This window comes from Prionailurus bengalensis, chromosome B1, assembly GCF_016509475.1.
Source record: "Prionailurus bengalensis isolate Pbe53 chromosome B1, Fcat_Pben_1.1_paternal_pri, whole genome shotgun sequence".
Lineage (NCBI taxonomy): Eukaryota > Metazoa > Chordata > Mammalia > Carnivora > Felidae > Prionailurus > Prionailurus bengalensis.
Window position 1 is genome coordinate 41,809,878 of NC_057344.1, and position 16,049 is coordinate 41,825,926.

The following is a 16,049-nucleotide window of genomic DNA, read 5'->3' on the forward strand; positions in this document are numbered from 1 at the left end:
GTGGGGCTTGAACTCACAAACCTTGAGATCATGACCTAAGCAGAAATCAGACACCCCACTGACTGAGCCCCGCCCTCCCACCCTGCTGGTGCCCCATAAAATATGCATATTTAAATATTTGTGGCTTGTAGCAGATCACTCGGGTGACACTCTCTTAGCCTCCATACATTGATGGGGCACTTTGTGAATTTCCTTAGGCAGGAGGAAGTAAAGCCTCATTGCCCAAAGCTGTGCCCTGTGCCTGGAGCACAGTTTCTGCCCCTCTGCACATCTACTGGTCCCACTCCAAGAGCTGATCTGACATCCCAGACCAGTGGAGCGAAGTAGTTGTGCATCACAGTAATAGTAGCCCATGCCAAGACATCACTGCTTTAATACCAAGTGGCAGGACATCTCTGTGGTCCTTTGTAGGTTGCTTTGCCATCCTTTTCTCAGCAGCCCTAGAAATAATTACTATTACTCTGATTTACAAAAGAGAAAATGATGTGTGGCAGGTATTGTGAGCATGTTCAAGGGGTCCTTTCCAGAAGATTTCTATGTTAGGACATGGGTCCTGGCAGGCAGGGGGTCCAACGGTTGTATTCATGTGTGCAGACCCGTATTCTGGAAGGGGGTTTCATGCCACATGTGATCAGCCAGCCTCGCAGAAGGCATGCTGACCTTCTTAATTCAGTTCTCCAACTTCTGTCAATTGGTGCACTGCTGGACAATATTTAATGACAGCTTTCAGCTCCATATTTCTTACGAAGAATTTAACTGAAGCCAAACAGAATTTCGGTGGGCGATTTAATCTTCCAAATCTCTTTCTCTCTCTTTCCTTCAGGTGATTTACAACTCTGTCTAGCTAGTAAATACAATCATGATTTGAGCCACCAGAACCACCTGCTTTTATTTAGCAGGGTATTTTAAATAATCAAGGATTCCTTACTGTCTTTAAACCTCATGGTGCCCTGTCTATTTTAATACCAACTTTCTGAAGACTCATTAGTAATTAATGAAATCATTAAGAATGGCTCATGGTGACTGACACCTTCTTGGCAGCCACAGTCCCCTCTCATACTTAGTGGAAATGTCACTGGCTCCACAGGTTTGATTTGGGGGGTGGAGGGGGTGGGTGGAGAGAGAAGGGATTAGATTACATAAAGTTTCACAACTGCCATCAGCTGGAAGAGAAAGCTGTGAGCCTGTTCCTCCAAGTTTCTCTACTCAGGGAGCTGTGCTGGGAGAAGTTTTCTGAGAAACCTTTCCTTCCTCCAATGCTGGTTTTAAGAAATCCCGCTAATATCATGTTTTCACTAAAATGATATTGTGTGGCTCAATTCGATTAGCAAAGATGTAGTGTTGAAAGTCACCCTCTTTTTTTTTCTCCTGTTTTCACACATTTCCTTCTTTCTTGGCATTGCCTAGATTTATTCTCCTCTCTTCCCTTTTAGGAACAGAATTTGGCATAAATAAATGATAACCGAGAAAATGGTACAAACACAAGCGTAAACGCAGAGTTTCTCCAGCCTCCCACGGAAGGTCAGGGTGATTTGTTGTAGGAAGTGGTTACCCGCAAGAAAAATGGTAGTTCCAGTGGCTGCTGTTTAATTTGCGTTTTAATAAGGAAACCCACATTCTTTCCTTAATTACTCAAAGTGGAACATGAACCCCTCAAAGCCTTTCAGATGGCTAACGCACCGAAACTGTTCAGTCAAAAATGGACTGCTTTGCCAGAGTACTGGCCACAAAATGGAATTCGGTACATTTCATACCCCAATGCATTTAAATTGTATGAAGCTGATATTTAATACAAATGCAAGTACCAGTGGAAACTGCATACTTAATATGCATTCTCTAACTCTCAGAATTAAGCAGTTGATCTATGGGACACAAAGGGATCATCCTTCTCTCAAAGAGAATATTTTATGACCAGGCAGTTTAAAAGGCACTGACATAAACAACTGTTTGCAGCTCTCTCTCTCATCTTCAAAAGGCAAATAGTACATGTAAGGACAAGCTGTTTTAGACAAAGCATTTTAGAAAATCACTTGGAATGTTTTCCTTTTCCTTTAAGGACAACTGAACTTTTGATAGAGGCCCAGGAGAGTTCTCATAATTTAGTTTATTTCTCGTATTTCTTTTTAGGGGAGACAGAGGCAAAGTGTGAGGGAACAAGTCTGAAGCCTGCTTTCTCTTGGACGTGGAAATCTTACTGCTTAAATCATAAAGGTGTTATTTACGGTTTTTACACCATGACAGAACATGCCAGATTTTCTGGGGCAGTGTCAATGTTAAATGAACAGCTAAGTTTAATTTCATCAATGTGTCTTCGTAAGAATTTCACCTAGACAAATGAATAAAATGGAAAACAAATATTTTGCTATATCCCCTGTCCTAGTTTTTTTAATTCTTAATATTTGGTCACCCTCCTTTTAGCTATATTGATATTCGGAAAGCCATTATGGAAACGACTTAATTTTTGTAGGTATCTGTCTCACAAATAAAATGTGCATCCCATATCTCATTTCTCTCTAATGCTTGAGGGAGAAGGAAGGCATTGATGAAGAGCTGCCTCATTTTCCAGAGAGAACAGAGGCACCGAGAGCTTGCAGGGACTTTCTAGCTGCAGTGGTCACAGTGTCAGTCCTGAATTTTTACCTCCTGGGCTTCAGGTCGGGCCCCCTCCCCATCTGCCCAGCTGGATAAGTACTCACAGTGGAATGACGATTCCAAGAGGCTGGTGCCATGCACACTTTTTGTTTTGAATTGGGTTTTATTAGTCTGTCCACTCACTAAGAGCTAGGTGCTGTCTGTGGAGTTATAAAGATATACATGATGCTGTCTCTGCTCTTACAGATGATATATTTACCGAAACCAGGCATGCATGCACTGGACAAGGCAGGGGGAACATGCCATTTGCTTCTGAGGATGCAGGCAGTGATAAGGGTGGCTGTTGTTCAAGGCCACGGGGAAGGAACCAGACAGCAGCCTGGGCTCAAAGAGGTGCAGAACCCAGAAGAATGGGGAAGGGTTAGTCTCTAACTAATCTGAAACTGGACATTCTAGGAGCTTTTTTTAAAAGACCCCTTAAATTTTTTTTTTCTTCTTAAAAAAACTCACCTACCAAATAATGTCCTTCCCATATAGTAAAAAAATACATTAGGGAAATAAATGCCAAAACGTGCGCTTTATGATTTTTTCTTGAACAAGGGGAAGCATTTATGCCATTCCCACCCCTTGAGTTCTTTTTCCCCCTCTCTCCTTGCCTTGCCTGATGCCACAAGTCTAAGCCATTAACTGAAGCCCGGTCAGAATAAGCAAAAGTGAGGGTTCTGAATGGTTACCTCTGGAATGCCTGTCTCTTTGGACCTCCCAGTGAGAGCAGTGAAGAATTCCAGACTTTCACTGACTTTTAGAACAGCTCTTCTGAGACTCTGAATAGGCTGCCAGGGAAATTATCTCCCAGGTTGGGGCCTTCGGTGAACCGCTAGGGAAAGAACTGATGGATAAAGTCCAGTGAAGATGAATAGTAATTTCCCCCCAATAATCGAAAATGACCTTCACATGCCCTCCAGGGTGGCCCGGGAAAACCAGCACTATATTCTTTCAGCCCTTACCTGCTCTGCTTTCCAGAGCCTGTCTGACACAGGCAGAAACCCCACTGTTACATTTCTCTCTACCCTCAGGAACATTCACCAGTTGGGGGAAAAAGAAGGCCAGAAAATTGTTGCTATGGGCTCTGTTTTGTGGAAGTTAAAATGCTGGAGCAAGAATCTGATTGCTTGATAGCTCCCTCTCTCTCTCCCTCTCTCTCTCTCTCTTTCCCTCTCACCCCCACCCCTTCTCGAGCTCTCTTTCTCCCCCACCCCCTACTTTTTCTACTCTCCCCTCCTCCCTCCACTGGACTCCCAGTCCTGACTGCGACCCCCCCACCCCCACCCCCGCCAGGCCCGGGGAGAGCCTTACAGGTTGTCAATGAAACATGGAATTATTTCCTTTGATGGCTTAGATAATAGTAGGAGCCAAGGCAATGAGTGAGGTCGGCTGAAACCAATGCAGTCCTGCCCGGGACTGGAGAGCCAATCGCAGGAGCAGAGGGCGGGGCGTCGGCGCCAGCAGATAATTGCTAAGTGCATCGCTAGCACAGTTGGGCCGAGCTGCCGAAAGGTCTGGTCGCAGAGACGGGAACGCGTAATCCTCAGCGTGCTCCATCCCGACAGCATCGTTCCACGGCTCGGCAGGGCAGCGAGCCTCTGGCATCAGCCCCTCTGCTCCGCGGAAAAGGTACTCCTGCCTGCGTCCCGGGGGGTGCGGCTCCTGCTCTCCCCTTCTCAGTGGCTTGCAGTTTAGCTTATGTAGAGGGATTGCAGAAAGAAGAGAAAAGTTTAGGCGAGGAAACGTGACAGATATAGGAAATCACCATCTTTTGTTGGGATGAAAACAAGCTGACAATTTGGAAAACTTCTGCGCTGTCTAGAACTGGCTTTGTTTACTACTCTCGCAATTAGCTGCACCCAGGTCTGTGGAAATAGGTCTGGTCTTGGGCTAGGGTGACTGCACGGTTGGGGTGTAAATTCAGGTTTGCTGGGTGAAGGGAATTGGACCCCTGGATGTGCCGCTTCCTGGCGGACCCATCGTTGGGAAGCTGACACTGAGAAACATGACTGGTGGTTGGGTTTTCTCCATAGGGTCTGCCCCCTCTCCATTACCTTGACCTGCCTTCCCTCAACTATGTGACCTTCAACTTGGGCCCTTCCTCAAACTTCTGCGACCTTCCTCCCTCCTACTCCTTGCCCAGTCTGTCTCAGTTCATTTTGCTTGGTGGGGAAAAAAAATTTCCTGGGGGTGTGGGAGGCTGTCCTGTTTGACCTGATGGGCATCCGTGTGACACACAACTTGGGGAAAAACCAACGAAACAGTTGTCAGAGGAGAAGAAATAACTTAATTGATTGGCTCCCGAAAACTGGAAGACTTTCCAGGCTTGATGTGTCCTGAAATAGAGGGGTTGGAGCTAAATTGTATCCTGTGTGAAGGTTACACCCTTACCAGAGAAGGGCTGTCCAGTGCTAAGCGTGCCAAGGGCTCTGGGAGGTGGAGGCTGGTGGGAGGGGCAAGCTCTGAGGGGCTGGGTCTGTTTAGGTGCGCAGGTCTATCTGTGCCCCAGAGGGTGCTGGAGCCACCGTCTACACTGCTGATCATTGCTATTTGAGCAAAAATGCTCGCCATGGTCAGTGGCTGGTTCAGCCTCGAAGCACCCTTGTGCATTCTAAATTGTGGGACCACAAGGGCCTCCCTCACTTGTTCTGAGACCCAGTTTTGCGTGTGGGGAAAACTCCTTTCCCAGAGTTTCTGCAAATGGGAGATGTTAGGTAGGTAGGCCTCCCCTAGGAAGCATGAAGAGAAGGTGATGAGCTTGGTCTTGAACTTCCTGCCTGCTTTGGCTCAGGCAGCTCCTATTTGAATGCCCTACAGCACTTCACCAGGTCTGTCCTCTGACCTCCTGGATGCTCTGAAGCTGCGGGTCCGGGACTGATCTTACAAGTCCTTGGGGCTTTAGCGGGGGTCAGGTGCATTGCCTCACCCTGATTTCTATCCTAGACCTGAAGCTGAGGAGTTCAATTCCCAGTCCTGGGAAGGATCCTCCAGCAACCCCTTGTCCCTATGACACCCTTGCTGCTGAGGTGCAGATGCCAGTCCCCCTTCTCGGGCTCTCCAAATCACTTTCAGTGTTTAATTCTTCTTTTCTTTAATTGCCACAACAGGTCCCCCACCTCCATTAAGCAGCTATTTCGGGTGGCTGCTGTTATTGTGGAAGCTCTACTCACAATGGTTAAAAAAAAAAAAAACAAAAAAAAAACAGCTGCCTGATTTTTTTTTTTTTTTTTTTTGGTCAGGATACAGTCAGCTTTCTCTTCTGCACATGTTGTCTGACAGTAAACACAACAAACTTGCAGCCCTGCAAATTATGCCTTTGTGTTTGGGAGCCTAGAGTAAACTCAGAGCTTTTATCTGCTGTTTGGGGCATATTTGGCCACACACCTTCACCCCTGTGGTCTGTCTAGGGCACGTGAGCCCCAGAGAGCCCTGGAGAGGCAGCACCTAGCAGGTGTGTGTGTGGGGGGAGTTTGAAAGGGGGCACTTTGGTTTTCAAGAAGGCAGTCATAAAACTGGAAAATGCTTTTGAGTTCAAGGGGGTGCCTGGAACCAAAAAACCGGTAGCAAAAATTGAGGGTCCTTTCAATTGATGCTGAGCTGCTAGATTTCTATCATGATAGAGGACATTCAAAGTAAGGCTTTTAAACCAGCTCCTGAATGGTGACTCATGCAGGGAGAGGAAAAAGGCAGGGTGGGGGAAGGGGGCAGAGGGAGCTTGGAAAGTGCAAGTGGGACACACTGGAACACTTGCCTTCTTCCTCCTCCTCATCCCTCTTCCTTGTAGTTCCCCATTTGGAACAAAGATTATTAAAATAACAACTCTAGACTAAAAAAAGCATAATAGGAGCTGAAGAATAATTGATGAAATGCAAAACACCATCCCTGCAACTTCACCTTGGATGGGGCATGAAATCCAGGATCCAGCCACACCGCTGTGATCCACTTTGGAGAATTCATTCTCTGGTATCAGGTTGATTAGTTCCTTGGGAAGCCTGGTGCAGGTTTATGGTGAAGGGACTGATTGGTGCTCAGAAAATTGCATTTGTTACTCGTTATTTCATCAAACATGGTAGCTGTAGCCAGAATCCTGGGCAAGCGCCATCCATAGGTCTAGCATTTTCTCCTCTCCCCAATTGGGCAAAAGGTTTTCTCTCTTTTAACTACTGTGCTAAGCAGGGGTTATCTCTTTGTGTGCCTTCGCAAGCCCTGGGTGACTTACCTGGCAAGTCAAAGTCCCTTCCTTACTTTTCTGTTCCTCTTTCCTGTCATCTCTTTTCATCATGAACACATCAGTAAATAATCTCTTTGCAACCTACTTTGATCTCGTCATTTTGTGCCAATTTTGCTGTTAAAGAAATCTGTCCCCTGAAACCCTGAAAAAAGGATTGAAAACATATGAAAATTTTTATCAGAGAAGAGCCTTTTAGTCTTCCTATTTGAACATTTAATTTTGTTGTTTTGGGGAAATCAAATAAGCACGTTTATTGTGTTATGCGTTTTTGTAAGGGGCCGTTGAGATGTCTTCTTTTTTTTCTTGGGTAGTTGCGTGAACTCCCCGGTTACCCTGGGGGTGTGTGCGTCTGGAGGTTTGAAATAATCTGGAGCATCCCCTGAAAGGTGAGGAGATTGGAGCATGATGCCTCTGTTTATTCATCACGGGGTGAAGGCTGTTTGGAAACCTGGGCTCTGAAATGTACGCACCACACACGGTTATTTTCTCCCGTTATTCTTCACTTTGGAAGATTTCGTGGCCCCAAATGATTAGTAATAGTTCACCTGACTTACTTTTCCTTATGCACATGCGCCCTACCTCCCTCCCCATTATGGAGCTGGTGCACACTGAACAATCTTACTTAATCTGGTATATGCCTCTCTTTCTTCCTTCCCTTATGATTCTTCCTTCCCGTCACTTAAGGGAACCCTAGAGGTTGAGATTTAATTTTAGACACCCTGCTCACCTCACTTCTGGAACACTTAACCAGGGGAAGTCAAGAGTTCTGGGATGCACATGGAGTTGCCCTGAGGGAGCAGTGAGGCAATCCTTCACCACGTTCGGTTCCATGCAGACCTTACAAGAGCGCCTGTGGTGGTGCAGCCACCCCTTGGGAGGCAGGTGGGGCAGATGTACTGAGCACAGACCTGTTAGATGCATAGGGATTCCACCAGGCATGACCCTCACTGTTCCACTATCCTGCGGCTCGCCCACCCGCAGTCCCCATGCATTGGACTGACCTTGGAGACATTAGCCAGCAGTGATATGTGCCTGTCATTCTCCCAATTTCTTTGTTCCTTGTTCTCTTCTCACCCCTAAATTTCTCTATCAAGAGTTAGAAAGGATCAAATCTACTTATTCATACTAAGGTGTAAATAGTTAAGAGTGGTGCCACTTATGCAGGTATTTGAGTTCTAAATGGAAATCCAAGATGTTTAGAGTGGAGTTGCAGACATCTGCCTTGGGATTTGGAAGATAGAGTTTGGATAGGGAGTGTCTGGGCAGTTGTGAGCCTTTGCTTTTCAGTTAAGGCTGGTCCTGCTCTTACCGTGTCAAGGACATGCTACAGGCACTCAGAGCCCCATGCTGGCACTATTTGGGGTCTGGCACCTGGAGCTTGATCCCTCAGACTTGACCTTGGGTGCTGCACTTATTTTCCCTCTCTGACCTCAGTTTCCTTGTATATAAAGTCAGGGGCTTGGCCTATGTCCTCATGATCTCTTTCTGCTCTGACCTTCTCTCTGGATTTTGCCATTGGAGTCCTACATCCAGCTGAGGATGTTATGGCTCTGGGAGGACTTGGAGCTTGCAGAGCATCCTCCAATGTGGGCCACGGTGCTCAGTGATGCTTTCAGAGCCAGAATCCGTGGAGGCAGGTCGGAGGGACGGTGGGTGCTCTGCCACAAGAAAAACAGGCTGAGGGTGATGTAATAACTGATTTTGGTTTAGGAGGGGATGTTATATGGAGGATGGCGACCAGCTGTTCTCCATCTCCAGTAGGATTGAACGAGAGAAAATAGACAGAAATTGCAGCAGATGGACTTAGATTAGGTATGAGGAAGAATTTTCCGTCAGCAAGAGTTGTTAAAAAGGGAAGGTTGTGGAGCCTCCGTGATGATCTTTAGGAAATGGATAAGCAGAAGATTCAGCTGGAGGAGGAGGCGGAAGGAGGGGCCCGTCTGGCCCAGGGATCCTGGCCCTTTCCCGAGGGGGGGCCCTTTTTGGTTGCTCAGAAGCTTCACCTTTGCTCTGGGGCTATCAGAGTGGCTGAGAGCTGAAGTCCTTGGGCCAGCAGGTGCTGCCTTTACTGGCAGATCCTGTCTACTGCTTGAGGCCCTCTCTTCAAGTCTAATCTTTCACTTTCAGGTGTGGCAAATGAGGCCTGGAGAGGAAGCAGGCCTCAGTGGCCTCCTCACACACTGACCCATGGCAGAGCCAGAACCAGAATCAGCTTCCCCTTGCTTCCAAATTGAATAGACCATTTACTTTTTCTGGGCTCCTGATTTTTCTCTAAGCAAATGGTGGAGACAGGGGCACCTGCAGTTAAGCAGTATTTATTGAGTGCCTATTACTAGCATGGTGTACTTACTCAACTCCACCTTCCCTGATTTATACAGCAAACCGTTCAGCTCCAGTCGGTGATCGGGCAGCACTACCATGAGCCCAGGGCTGGACAAATGCCTGCCAGAAACTGCAGCAGAAAAGAGGGGATGAGGGTGCAGCGGGAGGATGAGGAAGAGTGATATGAAAAAAAAAAATTTACTCTGCATCTTACGGAGGTGAGAAACTTTAGACGTCTAGTTCAAGCTCCTTGTTGGATGAATGAAACGAGACGTCCCCAGCACACATAAGATCTGGATAAGACCCTTATATCATCAGTTACTTTTATAAAATGAAACAGAATTTGGAATTTCATTCAGATTGTCATTTCTAAGAGAAGCTTCTACAACGTGGGGCTGCAATTCCACATTTCTTCCAGCCAGACTTGATTTGTTTCTGGGCACGTACATCTCTGGGGCATGCTTGGAGGCCCTCCAGGGAGGCCCAGGGCCAGAGCCTACAGCGGCGAGGGGGTGGGCAGTCTCAAGGCCCAGAGGCAGGCTCCCTCTGGTGTCAGGGGAGGAACAGGACGCTGCTGTCCAGCCAGCAGCCTCAGGATGAAAACAGCCTCAAGCTCTCAAGAATCAGGCAGAGAGGCTGTGCAGGCTTTGCCTTGCAGTGGTTTGAGCCTTGTAGCAAGCAAGATGAATTGGTGAAGTGGGCACCACAAAGTAAATTCATAGTCAAGTGCACATGCGTAGTTGCTGAGTAAAAGGAAGGAAACATGGAGGTCTGTGCTGGGCCAGCTACGGGCCGGCAGGGGGTGTTCAGGGCATGTCTCTGTGCTAACCAATGCATTCCGAGCGCTCTGCCCAGCACTCAGGCAGGCACTAGGGAGTCTATCAGGAACGACATAGGTGTGTGTGATCCTTGTCCTGTGGGAAGTTGCCTGGGAAGACCAGCAGCCCCTGAGGCAGCCCAGCAGGACATGTGTCTGAGGATCTGCCAAGACAGAAGGTGCAGGGGGAACCGAAGGGGAAGAGAGGACAGCAGGTGCCAGGGGCCAGGCTGCCCAGGTTGTGAGACAGGCCTGAAGGGTGGAGAGAGCTGGGGTAGCTGAGGGAGAGGAGCGGGTATGTAGCACAAGAAATGACAGAAAGCCAAGGGATGTCAGAGCCTGTCTTCAGAAGGTGAAAGTGCCTACAGCCACAGAGAGAACCTCGAGAGATTCATCAGAGGAGTGGGCTAACCCAGGGCAACCTTGTCTCAATCCCACTGCCATTGTCCCTTTCCATCCAGAATGACACTCAGCTGACTTCACATTTCTGCCCTCAACTTTGGTGATTGCACTAGGACACAGCAAGTTGTTGTGGGCGTGATGGTAGTAGGTCCTGGATGCAGGGTACACATGGTTAGCCTTACTTGGCATGGTCAGAGGATTCCTCTTGGGGAGAGGAACACCTGAGAAATAAATAGGATCCCACCAGGTGGATGGAGAGGTGAGAAGGAGGGCAGCCACATTTGCAAGACTCAGAAGCATGAAACAGCACAGTGTGTCAGAGCTCTATGAGTAATACTTGGGTGTTGCTACATCTTGAGCACATGAGGTTTGTTTTGGGGGGTGCGGGAGAGAGAGGGGGTGGAAGTGTCCCCAGGTAGGGAAGGACCAGCTGGCCAGACTGAGGAGCAGAAGGGTTTTAGGCAGGGAAAGGCAGTCACATTTGCATTTAGGACAAAGGAATTGTGGAATGGAGGGTGGGGGTGAGTTTTGGGAGAGGCAAGGCTGGGCTAGAGAGGCTGGTCCTGAAGTCATTTGCTGCGGTTTGGGTGAGCAATGATGAGGGCCTGAAGGGAGACTGTGGCAATGGAAGAAGAGAAGGGGACAGCATCAAAGGGTGATGCTTTGGCTTCTTAAGTTATACTTGATCAGGCAAAAATGAAGAGGAATTTTTCATATCTTAGAGGAGATGCTGACAGGTGACAAGGAAAGGTCACATGGGTCGATGACAGAGCAGTGCTCCCCACTGAAGACAGGCAGGAGCAAATGGGCTTCAACAACAGGAGAAGGATATAAGCTAGACTTTAATGCCTTAATGGAGGGATTGTTAAACACGGGGACAGGGTCAGCAAAGACGGCTATGGACTAATTCTCTTCTCTGTAGAGTATTCAAAAATCAGTCTGTCCCCTGACAGAAAAGTGAGCAAAGGGTGTGAATAGGTAGCACAAACAAAGAGAAAACAAACACAAATGTCCAGAAAAAGACATACAGGTGTCCAACCTCCCTAATAACTAAAATATTACTTTAAAAACAAGGTATCCTTATCCACCTACCAGCTGAGCAAAAATGAAAATGAAATGCCCCGTGTTGTTGAGATGCCAGGAAGTGGACATTGGCAGACGTAGCTGATGGGAAGATCATTTGCAAACACGGGAGTCATGTCTCAAAAAGATACCCTTTAAACCAGTAAGCAGTTCGTCTTCTAGGAATTTTTCCTACGGAAATAATCAGAGCTGTGCAAAATAGTTCTAATCAAGGATATTCCTTTCAGCATTATTCATTATAACAAAACATTGTATGGGGGGATTAATTAAATCTAATATGGCTCATCCATAAAATGGAAATCAAGGAAGCCATTAAAGTTACATTGAATAATATATAAGGATATGGGAAAATGCTAATGTGCATCAAGTAAATATAGGCTTAAAAGTAAATAGAGTAGAAATGCAATTTTGTAAAAAAACAAAAAACAAAAAAAATGCATACAGTCCTGAAAAATAGAATGGAATGTAATATATCAGAGTGATAACAGTGGGTATCTCTGGGTTTTAGGAAACACATGATTCTTTTATTAAACTATTCTGCATTTTCCAAATTTCTTAGAGTAAATAAATGTGTTATCTTACACACCAGACAAACTTGCTTTTTAAATCAGTTACTCAAACCACAAATGCTCTGGCAGGGACTATATATGTAGCAATGTGTCAGGCACTATGCTGCCCACTAAAAGTCCTAACATGGGGCGCCTGGGTGGCTTAGTCCTTTAAGCATTTGACTTTGGCTCAGGTCATGATCTCACGGTTTGTGAGTTTCAGCCCTGCATCCAGCTCTCTGCTGTCAGCAGGGAGCCCGCTCAGGATCCTCTGTCCTCCTCTACCTCTCTCTGTCCCTCCCTACCCCTCTCTCTCAAAAATAAATAAACATTAAAAAAAAAAAAAGTCATGCCAGCCAGGTGTCCTCAATCCATTTGGTGAGATCAGATAAATGCACCTGCTAGTCACATGCTACCCTGCGAAAAGTCTGCTTCAGATGTTGAGGGTGCAGGATCTCCGTGCAGGGAATGGTGCCCACGGGCAGTGGCGACCTTCCCCCTTCTTCTTCACCTCCTCCCCCTTCCACACACGTCCCCAGCCTGTCCCTTACAGTGGTCAGACCTAGCTTAGCCCGCAGCGGGTGTGTTTACATGCATCTGCAGATGTCCTAGGTGGACAAGTTGAAGCTCAGAGAGGCTATGACTGTGTCAGGGTTGCCCGTCTCACGGGTGGCAGAGCTTGGTGGCAGGGAGCCCATGTACCCTTTCTCGAGGGGGCTGTTTTGTAGGGCTTCTTGTGTTATTGGGGACAGCTGGCAGATTTCCAGCAGGAAGGTGTGGAGCCGCCCTCCCCTCCTTCCCAGAAGCCATGCCTTGTGCTTGATTCACTTATTAATTGAGACTGAGCGAATGCATTGACGGCTGTCATGCTTAGAGGAGGGACTCTGGGTGCAGGGGTCTCCGGCGGTGCCCTTGTGGTTCTGCATCCTGCCCCTCATTTGCTGCTGTTTTTCCAGACCGCCTTTGCCTCCTGAGCTGCTTTCCTTTGTTACATAAACTCTGGGCAGCCCGAGAGTCCCCCTCTCTGTGGCAGTCACAGCCGGCTGGCCCCGCGGTGTGACTCCGAGGGGCACATCCTTGGGGCTTTCACAGGCTTCACTGGGAAAAGGGGAGAAGCCTGCTAGAAGGTGGGGCTGGGTGAGGAGCAGTGCGGGCCCGGCTGATTTGCTGCTCTATTTATTTTGATAATAACGCACGTTTGTACGGTGTTTTGTGCTCGCAAGCCTCAGAGGCGGATGGGGCAGGCGTCCTCATCCTGATTGTGCACAGGGGGGATTGATACTGGGAAGGGCAGAGCCACTTGCCTCGGTTTGGGTGGCAGAAGAGCTGGCATGGAAGGAGCCTGCAGACACCCCCCTACCTCCTGACGGACAGGGGCTTCTTGCTGGCCTGCATGTCCTGGGTGCAGTGATGGGGGGACGCAGTACCCCGTGGGGCCCTGGCAGATACTTGATGAGTTGATGGTGGCACACACGTGAGGTGACTTCCAAAACATGGGTGCATCTGGCTGAGTCCTGCCCTGAGGCCCAGTCCCGGAGGTGCCGAGAGAAGTGGATGCCAGTGAGAGAACGTGTGTGGTCACCAAAGTCTGGTGGAGGCAGAAGGGCCTGCGCCCTGAAGGATGAGGGCAATTTGGACAGAAGGAGGCACATTCTGGGTGTGAGTGGCCATCTGAGGCCAAGAGCCAGCATGCGACGTTGGGAGCTGCTGAGGGGTCATGTGGCTCAGTCAGGGGGGGATTGGGAGAGTGCCTTGGCATCTCTCATCCCAGGCTTTGCTTTATTTTTGGGACTCCCTCCTATGTAATAAGCTGGGCACAGTGCCACTGGGCGGGAGGAGGAAATGAGTCGGGGTTCTCATGTGGATTCCCTCCTTCTCGCTGCCTCTCTTGGTTTTGCTCCTGCTGAACATGAAATTTCCCTGTAGGGTTCTGGGAAGACAGGAAGGGGGATTGGGATGGTTCCTATTCTGCCAGGCCTCCCCTGCCTACCTGGAACTTCGGTTTTCCAGAATGGGAGAAGGGGAAGGAAAAGTTATGAGCCAACAGGGAAAGCAAGAAAAAGGGAGCAGGGTCAGGGAGTAGGTGGGGAACTCAAGAGGGATGTTTGGAAGTGAGGTAGAATTTCTAGCAGACTGGAAAGCAGAAGCATAGCCTCTGTCTAAATTGTAGATTTTTAAGTGTGATAAGACACAAATAAGACAGGAAAAAGAGTCTGAGACTACCCTTTATTTTCAGATTTTTAAATGTTTGTTTGTTTATTTATTTATCTATTTATCTATCTATTTATTTATTTATTTTGAGAGAGAGAGAAAGAAAGAGAACGTGAGCAGGGGAGGGGCAGAGAGAGAGGGACAGAGAATCTGAAGCAGGCTGTGCGCTGTCAGTGTAGAGCTGATATGGGGCTGGATATCATGAACCTGAGCTGAAACCAAGAGTCAGATGCTTATCTGTCTGAGCCACCCAGAGGCCCCTATTTTCAAATTGTTAAGCACTTGGTCCTCAGACTCATTTTGCAGAGGAAACTGCAACATGGTGTGGCCAGCAGTCAGTGGGTAACCCTGGTGGTGGATTGCAGCCTGATGCTCTCTGTCTGCTGTGCCACCCCCTCTGGGCCCAGACCTGGTGACCATGGGGGTCTGTGGGAGAGCAGGAACAGGACTCCCTCTGCCTGCAGAGCAGCCCTTCTCCATTTCTGCATTCTGCTTTCTCCCCATTTCCAGGAGGCTCTGCAGAGAGGTGCTGGGAGTAGCAGTAGGGCAGGCTGCTTGTCGCTGGGGACCAGGGTGCCTGTCCATTCCCTGGGACAGGTCAGTGAGGGATGCCACAGGCTACCGGGCCGGGAGAGCTTGAGGCCATGGCCCTGTTCTTTGATTTCACCATGATGGAAATGATGTGCTTCTCTCTCTCATCCTTCAGTTACCTTAACAGGGACGTGAGCTCCTGAAATGTTATGTGTTCATTTATTCATTGCTCAGAACATTAAGAACTGACCATCACAGTTTTCTAAGCTTTTAGAATGAGTAGTGGACAGAACTGACCCAGTCCCCATCTACTCAGAGCTTATATTCCAGTGGAGAAGACAGATAGCAAACAAGTAAGTCAATATGTAGGGAGGCTGATATGTGAAAGGGGGGAAAATGAATCAGAGCAAGGGGATGGAGTGTGTGTGTATGGAAAGGGTATGTCCAGGAGGGTCTCAGTAATAAAGTAACACTGGAGCAGAGACCCAGGGCCGTGGAGGGTGATCCATGCAGATATTTGGGGGAAGGGCAGTCCACGCCAGGAGAGGCCCTGAAGCTGGAGACACTTGTAGTGTCAGATGTAGCATTGAGGTCGAGGTGAGCTTCATTGAACCCCTGGAAAGTTTTGAGCAAAGGAGTAACATAGTGTAGGATTCAAAGGGATCAGTCTGGCTGTCTGGTACATGCCCTGAGAGCATACTATAGTAGAGCTATGTGGAGGCAATGATCCTGGCAGAGCGGGTAGTGGCTTGGATTAGTAGTAGCAGTGGGGGGTGAGGAGCCCTCAGATTCTGGATATATTTTGAAGGTGGAACCAGCTGGATTTCCTGATGGGCTGAATGGAGGGTTTGAGAGAAGGAGGATTCAAAGATGACTTTCAAGACTTTTGGCATGAGATGGAAAAGTTTGTGGAAGGAACACACTGGGGGAAACAGGAGGTGAGACATTTGTGTTAGGGAGATGTTAAATATCTAAATGAAATGCCTGCTAGTCAGTTGGGTTATGTGTCTAGAGTTCAGAGAAGTTTATGCTAGAGAAAAATCTTGGGAGTTGTCAGTGTATTGATAATATTTAAAATATGGGACCAAAGGAGATAACCTCGAGAGTGAGTGTAGATAGAGAGGAGGTATAAAGACTGAATTCTGGGAACCCCAATATTTACAGATCTAGAATAGGAGTTGGCAAACTTTGCTGAAGAGCCAGATAGGATTTTAAACTTTGTGGGGCCGTGTGGTCTTTGCTGCAACTAGTGCCCTTTGCCTTTGTA

General features: G+C 47.9%; 1 protein-coding gene across 1 annotated transcript in view; it reads left to right on the forward strand.

Annotated features, from left to right (window-relative positions):
- Nucleotides 1-4,104: 4,104 nt before the first annotated feature.
- The window catches only part of ZMAT4 (zinc finger matrin-type 4), a 346,888-nt gene continuing 334,943 nt past the window's right edge, over nt 4,105-16,049 (forward strand). The window contains exon 1 of the mRNA XM_043563476.1: nt 4,105-4,266. The gene's annotated coding sequence lies outside the window, so the exon portion shown is untranslated. The remainder of the gene's footprint in view (nt 4,267-16,049) is intronic.